This window comes from Choristoneura fumiferana, chromosome 18 (genome assembly GCF_025370935.1).
Source record: "Choristoneura fumiferana chromosome 18, NRCan_CFum_1, whole genome shotgun sequence".
Classification (NCBI taxonomy): domain Eukaryota; kingdom Metazoa; phylum Arthropoda; class Insecta; order Lepidoptera; family Tortricidae; genus Choristoneura; species Choristoneura fumiferana.
In genome coordinates, this window is record NC_133489.1 from 12060270 (window position 1) to 12073133 (window position 12864).

General features: G+C 38.8%; 1 long non-coding RNA gene across 1 annotated transcript; it reads left to right on the top strand.

Annotated features, from left to right (window-relative positions):
* The first annotated feature begins 3530 nt into the window (after positions 1-3530).
* Positions 3531-4704, top strand: LOC141438092 (uncharacterized). The gene is made up of 2 exons (XR_012452451.1): positions 3531-3821; positions 4663-4704. It is a non-coding gene; the product is annotated as an uncharacterized lncRNA (long non-coding RNA).
* Positions 4705-12864: the final 8160 nt, after the last annotated feature.

The window sequence follows — 12864 nt, forward strand, 5'->3', positions numbered from 1 at the left end:
GATCAAATAAAAAATAAAGATGGAGCGCGGTCAAACGCCCGGTGAGGCCGGTTTTATAAACATGTGTGCGTAGGCCGGTGTTGCCATAATAATTTAGTACCCTGATACTACAAAAATATCGTTACCGTTGAATAACGTTTTAATAGCGTTTTAATTACTTTCACACTTTGATACCGTTACTATAATAAAAAACGTTGATAAACTTTTACAAGAACCAAATAACTACGTTGCGTGTCACTTTCTCACGCTTTAAGCCGTGTTAATAAAGAATAGAATTAATAAAAAAAGATTATTATTACATATTATTATTAAAAATCCGTGGTGGTCTAGTGGTTTGACCTATCGCCTCTCAAACAGAGGGTCGTGGGGTCAAACCCCGGCTCGCACCTCTTGAGTTTTTCCAAATTCATGTGCGGAATTACATTTGAAATTTACCACGAGCTTTGCGGTGAAGAAAAACATCGTGAGGAAACCTGCACAAACCTGCGAAACAATTCAATGGTGCGTGTGAAGTTTCCAATCCGCACTGGGCCCGCGTGGGAACTATAGCCCAAGCCCTCTTGTTCTGAGAGGAGCCCTGTGCCCAGCAGTGGGACGTATATAGGCTGGGATGATATTAGGTACATACGCGGCTTTTACCCAATACCTATAATAGGGTAACTACAATATTATAATGGCAACACTAGTGTTGACGTTTTATGTTAAGTAATAAGGTTTTGGTGTAGTTTGGTCGCAAGTGTGTGCGTGCCACTGTGTTAGCACACGGATTGGTGTAGTTTGACCGGCCTCACTTCGTTGTTCGCAGCGCCCTATCTTTAGTTTTTATTTGATCTGAGATAACATGAAGGAAATACCTAAAAACGCGCGCGTTCTGACCAAGCTATCTGGACCCGCCGCTTCGCCCCTATTACCCCCCCCCCCATCCCATATTGATTAGCCCTAATAACTCGATGCCCCCTTAATAAGTTCTCAATATTTCGATACATCACGAATAAAGCCTAAATATTCGAAGCTAGGTATAGGTTAATTCTGTAGAAAATAATGGATATGTTGAATCAATTGCTTTGGTTTCCTCAGGGTGACGGCGGTGGACCTTTAACAATCCTCAACCACCGCCTCCACTGCATGTACACTGTGGTCGGGATCACCACCTTTGGCGCGGGCTGCGGTGCGCCCGGCCGGCCCAGCTTCTACACCAAGGTCTCCCCCTACGTGCCCTGGATTGAGAGCATAGTATGGCCTTAGGGGTTCAATAAATCTTGTGATGGTTGTTGACTGTTTTTTTTCACCCTACCCCCACCACGGAATAGGTTTGGGGTCATTACGGCTTCATTTGGTTTTACCTTTTTACCAAAACTCCGGATCTCAAAAGTACTTGTAGTCCATTCAGGATAACATTGGACTCTAGAAGGTCACAGAAGAAGGGGTTGTAATAGTTATTTATGTGGCTGGTGCATAATGAGAGGCATTAAAGTACAAGTGTGGTGTCATAATAAGATATCCATCCCAGCCTATATACGTCCCACTGCTGGGCACAGGCCTCCTGTCAGAACAAGAGGGCTTGGGCCATAGTTCCCACGCGGGCCCAGTGCAGATTTGGAACTTCACACGCACCATTGAATTGCTTCGCAGGACAGTGCAGATTTCCTCACGATGTTTTCCTTCACCGCAAAGCTCGTGGTAAATTTCAAATGTAATTCCGCACATGAATTTCGAAAAACTCGGAGGTGCGAGCCGGGGTTTGAACCCACGACCCTCTGCTTGAGAGGCGATAGGTCAAACCACTAGGCCACCATGGCTTGTAAGATCACACGAGTGTTTTAATGCCTAATTATGTATAGCCGCATACATAACTTTATCTACATGCATATCATAAGTTTTCTATAATATGTTCAGATATGGCCTGTATTTTGACTTTGACTTTGACTTTGACTGAATAATAATTATTATCTACATGCATGTCATAAGTTTTCTACAATATGTACAGATATGCATTGTTATAAATAGTACATTGTGTCTTAAGGGCGGTAAATAAGGAATTACGAACGAGAATCTATTAGAAGGCTTTAATGAGTGGATGTTCGTAATTCTAGTACCGCCCGTGCGACATACAATGTTTTTCATCACATTTGCGAGTAAATTTTTTATTTCTAAAAGAAAAAATATAATTGTTCCAAATATTGGCGATACCTTGGGCTGCGCTGTTGGCAGCGCTGCATGCCCTCCCCCTCCCTCAGCATGTGCCTGAGCCGCGTGTGCATGTGGTCCTGCTGCTGCGCCACGCGTAGAAGCGCGCGCAGCGCCATCAGTACGGGCATTTACTCACTGACCGACCACGGGCTTCATGACAAGAAAATGTGTACGCGCAATGACTCATGCGACCGACCACGGGCTTCATGACAAGCACATTAAGGACGAGGGTTTTATTTGGGGGGTTGCAACCAAGGTAGCCTGCATGTTATGACACTGTTTACGAGCAAGTGTGATGAAAAAGTATTATAATCATATATAATGAGTCATTGCCCGTACTGACGGCGCTGCGCGTGGCGTAGCAGCAGGACTACATGGACCACCACATGTTGCGGCGCATGCCGAGGGAGGGGGAGGGGGAGGGGAGGGCGACGCTGCCAAGAGCACAGCCTAAGGTATCGCCAATATTTGGAAGAATTATATTTTTTCTTTTACAAATATAAAATTTTACTTGCAAATGTGATGAAAAACATTGTATGTCGCACGGGCGGTACTAGAATTACGAACATCGACTCATTAAAGCCCTCAGTCTTCGACTTCGGGCTTCTAATAGACTCTCGTTCGTAATTCCTTATTTACCGCCCTTAAGACACAATGTACTATACCGATACTTTAATGTGAACATTAAGATGCACCCGCAGATACCAGGTATCTTAATAAAGGCCATTTGATAGTCGTTTCTGAACATGTAATAGAGAAGTTATGATATGCATGTGGATTAACATTTTTTGTGAAGTCCTAATAATGATGATCATGATGGTGATGAATAAATGAAGTAATAAGATGAAGTCGTAATTTTGTTGAGTTTGTAAGTAGATTAATTAATACGTAATGTATCTACTTACAAAATAACACAATATAAATACGTTATATTTGAAATTTACCACGAGCTTTGCGGTGAAGGAAAACATCGTGAGGAAACCTGCACAAACCTGCGAAGCAATTCACGGCTGCACCATTTCAAAACCTAGTAAGTCTCAAAAACTTTATTTTGCGATTTTTGCTTAAAACGTGGTTTCTAGCAAGTGCCTACAAGATACAAAAACATTTAGTGGCCTATCTCGCTCAACTTCAGAGATACGAGTACTCCAAAACCTAGTAAGTACAGAAAAAAACCGGCTTGACCATTTCAAAACCTAGTATGGCACAAAACCATTTCAAAAACCTAGTATGGGACATGCACTTACTAGGTTTTGAAAAAGTCAGAGAGACTTACTAGGTTTTGATATGGTCAAACGAGTTTAATTGTAACTTTTTGGAAAGTAGTATATTGTGTTTGTTAGTTGAAGTTACTAGTTTTTGTAAGTCAAATGTTATAGGTACGTTGTTCTTTATTCATTTTGACGCGTTGTTGGCAGCACTGTGCTGCCGCGCTAACTTCATGCTATTGCGCTGGAGCTGTTCGAACTCATTTAAACGCGCAGTTGCCAGCCAAGATTGAGTTTGTATGCACGTGTAATGTTAAAATTTTGCTAAAACGTAGCGTAATTGGCTAATAAATGAATGAAATAAGGCAATCGCACCAAGCGTATAGTGAACAACGCTTTGAATTTAGACAACAACCATTTTGTGTAAGTAAATGTATGTAATACTAGCTTTCGCCCGCGTGGAATCCGGTTACCGCGCGCTGTTCCCTCGGGAACTGTGCATTTTTCCGGGATAAAAAGAAGCCTATGTCACTCTCTGGCCCATAAACTATCTCTATGCCTGAAATCAAGTCGATCCGTCGCTCCGTTTCGACGTGAAAGACGGACAAACATACCAACAACACACAAACATACAAACACACATGTTTTGCAAAATGTTTGGATATTTAATTATTACGCTTCATACAGTAAGATTATTTCTACTTTAATACTCGGGACGTCTCAGTTTTAACCGTAAATGTTCGTGTTTTTTCATAGGATACTTATTTAAAAACCAGAATTTAATCACATAAAATCCGCACTGGGCCCGCGTGGGAACTATGGCCCAAGCCCTCTTGTTCTGAGAGGAGGCCTGTGCCCAGCAGTGGGACGTATATAGGCTGGGATGAATAACAAAACCTCTGCCTAAGTACCTATTGCACTTCAGATCTCTCTCGATGTAGGTATGCCGAGAATTGCCGAGTGCCAAATCGGAAGTAATCATACTGTATTATTATTGAGCGTGGGAGTGTGTGTCTCATGGTTTTATTGAGCTTGAGCATTTGTGTTGTGTTTTATGTCTGTGCCATTTAACATTTCATGTTATTTTGGTGTTAGTTTTTGCTATTTTATGTTATTTTTTCATCCCATTAATAACGACTAACGTTCAAAATACTACCTCGTCGCTTATTTGCTCATCTTTGCTTCTACTAATAGAACCATCTTGCTATTATGATATATATACTTCCGCAAGAAAATTAAAGTGAGCCCCCTATTCCTTCTCCAGAAATGTTTCCAGAAGAAAATGAAAGTCAACCTGTTGTTTCCGCTCCTGAATCCGCTCCTAAACTAGTACCACTAATACCCCAGTCCCGAAAAAATATTTGGATCAATCTCCCATTCAGTAATCAATAATAGTAATGGTAATTATGGTACTTAATAGGTAGTTGGATAATATAAAGTAAAAAAATTAAGACTTGGTGCCGTAATTTTTATTTTTTATAATAAACTAGCTTAAGCCCGCGACTTCGTCTGCGCGGATCTAGTTTATCGCGCGGTGGCGCCCTCTACCGGAATAAAAGGTATCCTATGTTGATCCTTGGGGTTCAAAATATCTATATACCAAATTTCATCAAAATCGGTTCAGTGGTTTCGACGTGAAAGCGTAACAGACAGACAGACAGACAGACAGACAGACAGAGTTACTTTCGCATTTATAATATTATTAATATATTAATATTAATATATTAATATTAATATTAAAGTAGGGAAGTAGGGATTATTGTAATGAACAACTACTTAGCTGACTGTTTGTTTTATTTAAATTGAAAAAAGTTCCACGTATTAAAACTTATGATTTTTAGTCTTTTTAGCCTCTAGATCATGACAAAGTGACAACACATACTGGGTTTTGAAATTGATCGGTTCACTATAAGTTTTTATTTGAGTTTAATTTCAAAACCTAGTATGGCACATAAAACATGCAATATAGGAAATTAAGTGCATATATGTATACCTGGATATTCGGCTTAATCTAATAAACCGAGAAAGTATCACTTTTGGAACGAATATTGCAAAATTTCGTACGGCTGAGAAAAAACATGTTTTTTCTCTCTCCTGTAAAATTAGCTTAATGTCGCTTACTATGTTTTGAAATGGTGCAGCCGTTCAATGGTGCGTGTGAAGTTTCCAATCCGCACTGGGCCCGCATGGGAACTATATGGCTCAAGCCCTCTTGTTCTGAGAGGAGGCCTCTGCCCAGCAGTGGGACGTATATAGGCTGGTATGGATGGGATGGATTAATACGTAAATAATTTGCTACATAATATTAATTCGATTTATATTTATGCATAATTTAATGACTGTGTTTCGTGGTCTCATCCGGTCTTCCCTGTTTATAAATATTCTACTCGTAGTTACTGCTATGAAGCTTTTTCCAATTCAAAATTTTATCAAATTTGGTGCAGTGCTTTAGGTGTGCAAACTATTCGTATATTTGTGGCGTTATCTGGGAAAAGGTACCTTGTTGTCGGTATTGAGTTATTGATATCCCCATAATCGACATACATTTAGCTATCGAACCATGTAAGAAACATGCATGTATTTTTAATAGATATTTAAAAAAAATGTTGAACCTCAAAAGCCAAAAAAGGTGATTATGAGAAAATTGAATTCAAACTTGTACACCAAATAAAAGTATGTTGTTGTTGGAAGTTACATAGATAACATGCTATTTGAGGAGTAGAATTTTGTAATTGGACAACTTTTTTCCTATAGGTTACCTTGCCAAAGTGCATAAATAAAAGAAAGGGTTGATGGATTTTTTACTTAATTTTCTATTTATAGTATATTTCCATTGGATTTTATCGAAGGAAAAAATATTATGTGTAATTGGACACTAAATAAGAACTACTCCGTTTTGAATTAACGTTGTATATTAAAAAAATACTTTAACAAAAATAACTTTGTGGTTTACAAATGTAATTATACAGTCAAAATCAACAAACGTTTATATTTAGTACGCTAAAACATAGCCAAATGAGACCAAATTAACTGAACAAATCTTTAAAAACTAGTTTTTTCAGTCTCAAAATTCAAGGTAAAGTTTAGTAAAAAGTTGGTACAATCACTATATATTTTCGAAAAGGTACCTTATCGTCGGTGGTAAAATATTTAGTGATAGTGATATCATTTGAAAACGACTAAATATAACTTACGATTAATTTTAATAGTCTTAATTTAAGAACACTGTAGTATTAAAACTCTTACCAAAAACCTATAATTTTGTCTCAACAACCACTTTATTATGATTAAAGTATTTGAAAAGGTACCTTATTGTCGGACGTAAAATGTTTAGTGACATAGTTAATAATAAGATCTAAAAAAATGCTTTTGATTTGTAGTTGTAACTATTAACCGTTATTATTATTATTATAAATCAACCTCTAAAGACCAGCAGGTGGTAGGACCTTGTGCAAGGTCCGCCCAGATTGCTACCACCATCTTGCTCGCTAATCCTGCCGTAAAATATCAGTGCTTGCATTATTGTGTTTCGGCGTGGAGAGTAAGACAGCTGGTGAAATTACTGGCACTTGAGGTATCCCCCCATCTTAGGCCTCTAGGTTGGCAACGCATCTGCAATCCCCCTGGTGTTGCAGGTGTCTATTGGCGGTGGTAATCTCTTACCATCAGGTGACCCACTTGCTCTTTTGCCATCCAGTCGAATAAAAAAAAAGAGAAATTAGCGTAAATCGTCAATAAGGGCCTTATCACACTAGCGATTTGCGGGAGAGTTGAAAGCAAGGCAAGCGTGCAGTGAATTAGCTGCGAGCGTGTAACGATTTCGCCGCAAGCGCGCAACGACATCGCCGCGAGCGCGCAACGTTGTCGCTGCTGCGAGCGCGTAGCGAGTTCGCTGCTTTAGCGCCAAAAACGCCATATTGTAGACTTTCGTATAATAATAATAGGGCGTCTTCGGCGCTAACGCAGCGAACTCGCAGCGACATCGTTGCGCGCTCGCGGCGATATCGTTGCGTGCGGCAATATCGTTGCGTTTTTTTTACCCCGATATTCCCACGGGATAGGGATAAAACCTTGAAATAATAACCGCTCAGCTAGTCATGAAATTTGGTATGTAGGTAGCTGCATGTCTAGAAAAACACATAGACGACTTTTTGACCCGATATTCCCACGGGATACCTAGGGATAAAATCTAGAAACAACAACCACTGGGCTTAGAGCCATGAAATTTGGTATGTAGGTAGCTGCATGTCTAGAAAAACACATAAACGGCTTTTTGATCCGATATTCTCACGGGTTACCTAGGGATAAAATGTCGAAATAACAACCGCTGGGCTTAGAGGCATGATATTTGGTATTTATGTAGCCGGACGTCTGGAATAACACATACGATACTTTTTATCCCGATATTCCCACGGGATAGTTTTGTAACTAAGGACGCCATACATCACTGTATTATTATTATTTTGTATTTTTTTTCTTTAATTGTATAGGTATTGTAGTTTATAAGTATTTTAGTTTGTAATTATTTTATTTTGAAAAAATGACTTTCTGCCAAGTTTCTTGCGGCGCATTCTTATTGGCAATGATCTTTCCGAAAGCGCTGGTAGTTTAAAAAAATTGACGTGTAAAAGTGCCCATTGCGGCCTATTACTGAATACAAATACAAATACAAATAATTTATTTGTCAAACATAGGTTAACATAGTACAAATATAAATGTCTTGTAGGTCTAAATAAATGATTTGAATTTGAATTTGGATAGGGAACATTTTTAAAATTTCAGCTCTGGGTTTAGAGTCTTGGATTTTGTACAGTTATTCACAACACAACCTCAATGAAGACCACAATATAAATTTTGGAAATTTCCAGGGGAATTTTGTAAAATCCCGAAAATTTCAATTGCAACTACCAGACCGAATAGATTACGCGTGCGAAGCCGCGGGTAAAAGCTAGTAATTATATAAAATACTTAGGTATTATTTTGCATCATGTTTACTACAGGCTGCACATTTATTGTTACGGTCTGGTGTCTTAAGGGCTAAAACTGGGCCTCTAGGGTCTGCGAGCCTACTAAATAGGTACAAAACACGTGTTATCTCGTACGTATCTTTAATCAGACTGCCAAATAGAACATACAAAATTATTCAAAATTGGTAATAAAAGTATAAAAACATAAATTCACATAAAAAAGGTTATATAACATTTATAACTTTCATTGCCATAAGTCTAATAGAAATTAAAGCTTTGTCACTATTGTCAGGAGAATCAAAATAAATGTCAAATTGTTGATTAAATAAAATAGTGCTATCGTTCGTATCTTGCAAAAAACCTTTGAAAATTTTAAAATGACATTAAATAAACAGTGTTTCTTGATATTAAAAGAGGTACGTTTATAATGTAGATACAAATATTAAGGGTCTGTGCTAGCTGACGCTTGCACGGAGCAGGCGGACGCCTGTTGAACAACAGTACGAGCAGCGCTAACTGCGCGCGTCGCGTGCGTGGGATTGTACCTGCGCCCGCGCGCAGGCTGCGCCCGGGATGCACCCGCGCCAGTAGGCGTAGGCCCTAACAGTTGGGGGAAAAGGTCCTCGAGTGGCGACCAACAACCGGAAGGCATCGTCGGCAGACCTGGCAGCTCGGTAGGTGGATCGACATCGCGAGTAGTACATGCACTGCAACAAGTGCAGCAGCCAGTGCAGGTAACAAGTTCTTCATTGAGGCTTTCTAAGAGACGCCATTGTTCAACACTGGACGTCTTCCGGCTTATTATGATGATTACGACATCCATTTCCGTTCTAATATTATAAATATGAAAGTACAACAAATTATGTTTTTCCATCATATTTTGTCGGATAAGTTCCTATTTATCCTGCTTTCTCAATAACTTATTATTATAAGGTTCTCGAATGACGTCCGCGGACCGGGAGACGAGCTGTCGGTAGGCCTCCAACAAGATGGAGCGACGACCTGGTTAAGATCGCGGGATCGCGGTGGATGCGGAAAGCACAAGACCGGCCTATGTCCAGCAGTGGACGTCTTGCGGCTGACATAATCTGTCCCACTGCTGAGCAAAGACCTCCCCCGATCCTTCCTCTGCTCTCTGTCCGCTGCATACAAGGGCCAGTAATTCAAGAAGTAGTTCAGTTCATCCCGCCAACGCCTTCTAGGTCTGCCAGGTCGCTATTTAGCCAGCCCAGTCCCACTACAGCTTAGATACTGTTCAACCTACATTAGTGATTGCGTCATGGAATCTGGGCGGTGTTTCGGATCCGGTCTACGATTTTCAATTAGCTTCAGTAAACTTCAGTAATCTATTTGAGAAAGTATGATAAATAGGTACGAACTTTTCCGACAAAATACAATGGCAAAACATTATCCACTAGCGAGATAAATAGGTACATCTGTGACTCTGTCTGTCTGATACCTCTTCACGCTTAAACCACTGAATCGATTTACAATTAATTTGGTATGGAGAAAAACTTTTTAGTCGCGGGCAACAGCTAGTTTATAATATTAGTAGGATTTATTTGAAATATCGTCACGTCAATTCTACTAATAAAGCTGGTGCCTCAAAGAACGATCATTTTTATCTTTTGATAGTCCAGTGGCCCATTTCACGAAGTAACATGTTACAATTTTCAAGCGGTAGTCTCTTTTCAATAGATACTGTTAAACAAAGACTACCGCTTGTGAATTGTAACTCGTAGCTTCGTGAAATAGGGCTCAGGGCCGCGCGACCATTCTGCCTCTAACTAATCCAACGGTCCGGTTTTTTTATCGACGGACGCACCACAACTATACGGCGCCGCGCGTCCACAACTTTCTAAAACAAAAACGTCATCTCTTCCGAACTACATGGTTTTTAATAAAGTGAAAAAATTAGACGTATATTAATGTATCATACTCATTCAATTACCATTTATTATAGAACAACAGCATAATTTACAAAAATTGTGCACAAAATGAAGATCAAACTTATTAAATCGATAAACTATCTATACTATCTCTTTTACTTCCAATACTCGATTATGGTGATGTTGGGTACCTGGATCTGAGTGAGGGGCTGCTTGACAAGCTCGATCGCCTCCAGAACGTGTGTATTCGGCACATTTTTGCACTCCGTAAATACGATCACGTTTCACAGTTTCGCACGCAACTTAAATGGCTATCTATCAGGGACCGCAGAAACGTCCACATTCTGTCATTGCTCTTCAACATTATTTTTAATCCTTCGGCTCCTTTATATCTTTCTGAGCGATTCAGCTACTTAGCTGAAGGTAGCCAACATCGTTTGCGGTCAAGCGCCAATCTCCTTCTACCTCATCCAAGATCTACTCCAAATCCTTTTCTGTGCATGCGGCTAGGTTGTGGAATCGGTTGCCGATCACCGTCCGACAATCTTCCTCCGTATACTCGTTCAGAGAGACATTGAAGAAGATGTGGCTAGTTCCTTGATTATTTAGTAAGTAATTATCCTTTATACTTGTATTATTTATGTATTGCATATAAATGTGTGTATTTATGTATTTTATTTTATATTTAGTTATAGATATATTACTGTTTTATATATGTGTTATATATGTATTGTATATAGTTAGGTATTTGAGGTTTACATATGCATTTATATTTATTCAAATGATTTGCTCTATTTGTCGATCCTTGTTTTTTGGATTGCTCCTCTACCACTCAAAGGTTGACTGGCAGAGATCCCTGCAGGGATAAGTTCGCCTTTGTACTTAACACAACTTTTATTTATGTAACCTTTTTGTTTTTCTTTTTTGTACAATAAAGAGTATAAACAAACAAACAAACAAACAAACTATGCCATAATTTCCTAATTTGACAACTATATAATTTTAGTAGGGATCCCTAATTTGTTCTAGGAATAAAATATATAGCCTCTGTTACTCAGGGATGAGAGATCTAATGCTGAAAGAATTTTTGAAGTCGGTCCAGTAGTTTTGAGTATATTCGAAACAAACATAAAAAAATACAAATCTTTCCGATTACCGAGGACCTGGGTTCGATTCCCAGTGATGGTCTTATTTTTCTGTTTTTTCTGTGCATCTATATTTCAGTTTGTATTTTCAATTTAGTAGGTTTTACGGAATGACCGTAAAAGTAAAAATTTGGAATTGAAATAAAAAATACAAAAAGATTCCAAAAAACCAATCTTAACAAATCTTTCCTCTTTGTAGCATTAGTAGGTATTGAATAAGATGGAGATAAAAATAATGTTAGAACTGTTATAACTTGGGTGCGTACCTTGATATTATTGCTATAGTTGGTTTGTTTATTCTGTAACTTTATTTGTTTTTAATACAACTAAGAACACTATGGATTTTATAGCCTGAACTAAACGTTTATATATTTTTTTTATTATTTAAAAGGCCGCAAAGGTATTACTCGCCCGGGGCACCTAGGTCCTCCTAGCCTATATACGTCCCACTGATGGGCACAGGTCTCCTCTTGAATACCAAGAGTGCCAGAACATTGAAAATTATAATTTCCTTTGTTTCAGATGTAATCCATGCTGAATAACAGTAAACACCAAAGGAATAAAAATGAAAATTGATCAAGCATTTAAACATAACAAAAAATGTTGAAATACGTGATCTGTCAAAAATCCGTCCGTTCTACACTTGCTTACTCTTACCCTGTGGTATCTCTGTCTCCCTCTAATCCAGTGGCGTATGAAAATTTATCGCCCAGTCAAATAATGCTGTCAGACAAAATACTAACCAACATACAATGCAAGTATACAGTGGTAAAGAACTATGTCAGCTCTCAAAGTTTTTAAGAACTTTTTAAGGTAAATAAATAAAATGTCAACTTTTTTACCCAAGAAGAAAACTGTTGTGACGTTTTACTTATCTCTGCAGTTCTGACAAATGCGATACAATACCTTTAGTGTAAGTTTTCGGTTACAAAATACGTCTCGATCGCGTTCGCGTTAAAATCTCAATTTGTATGGAAACACGAACAGCGGCTCTAGCGGAACGTTTGCGATGTTCGTGTGTGAGATTATAACGCGAACACGATCGAGACGTATTTTGTAACCGAAAACTTACACTAAGGGAACAGATATGTAGGTATGTATTGACTAGCTGTTGCCCGCGACTCCGTCGGCGTAGAATTGGTTTATCGCTATTCCGCGGGGACTACCACTATTTAAATCATCCAATATTTAAATCGTCCAAAACTGAACTAACAAAAATCGAATAACGAACAAAACATATAATGTCACACACGTATTCCATGCCGCTATTGAATTTAATAGCATTATGGTTATTCTTGTTGCTCTGACCAACTGCTTTCAATATGATTTGGCGATTTGCTTTTTTGAATGACAGCATTTTTGTCAATAATGTTGTGTGGATGTTATGCACACGAACTATGTGTTGTGTATCGGCGTCGAGAGTAAGAGAGCCGTTGAAATTACTGGCACTTGAGGTACTTATCCC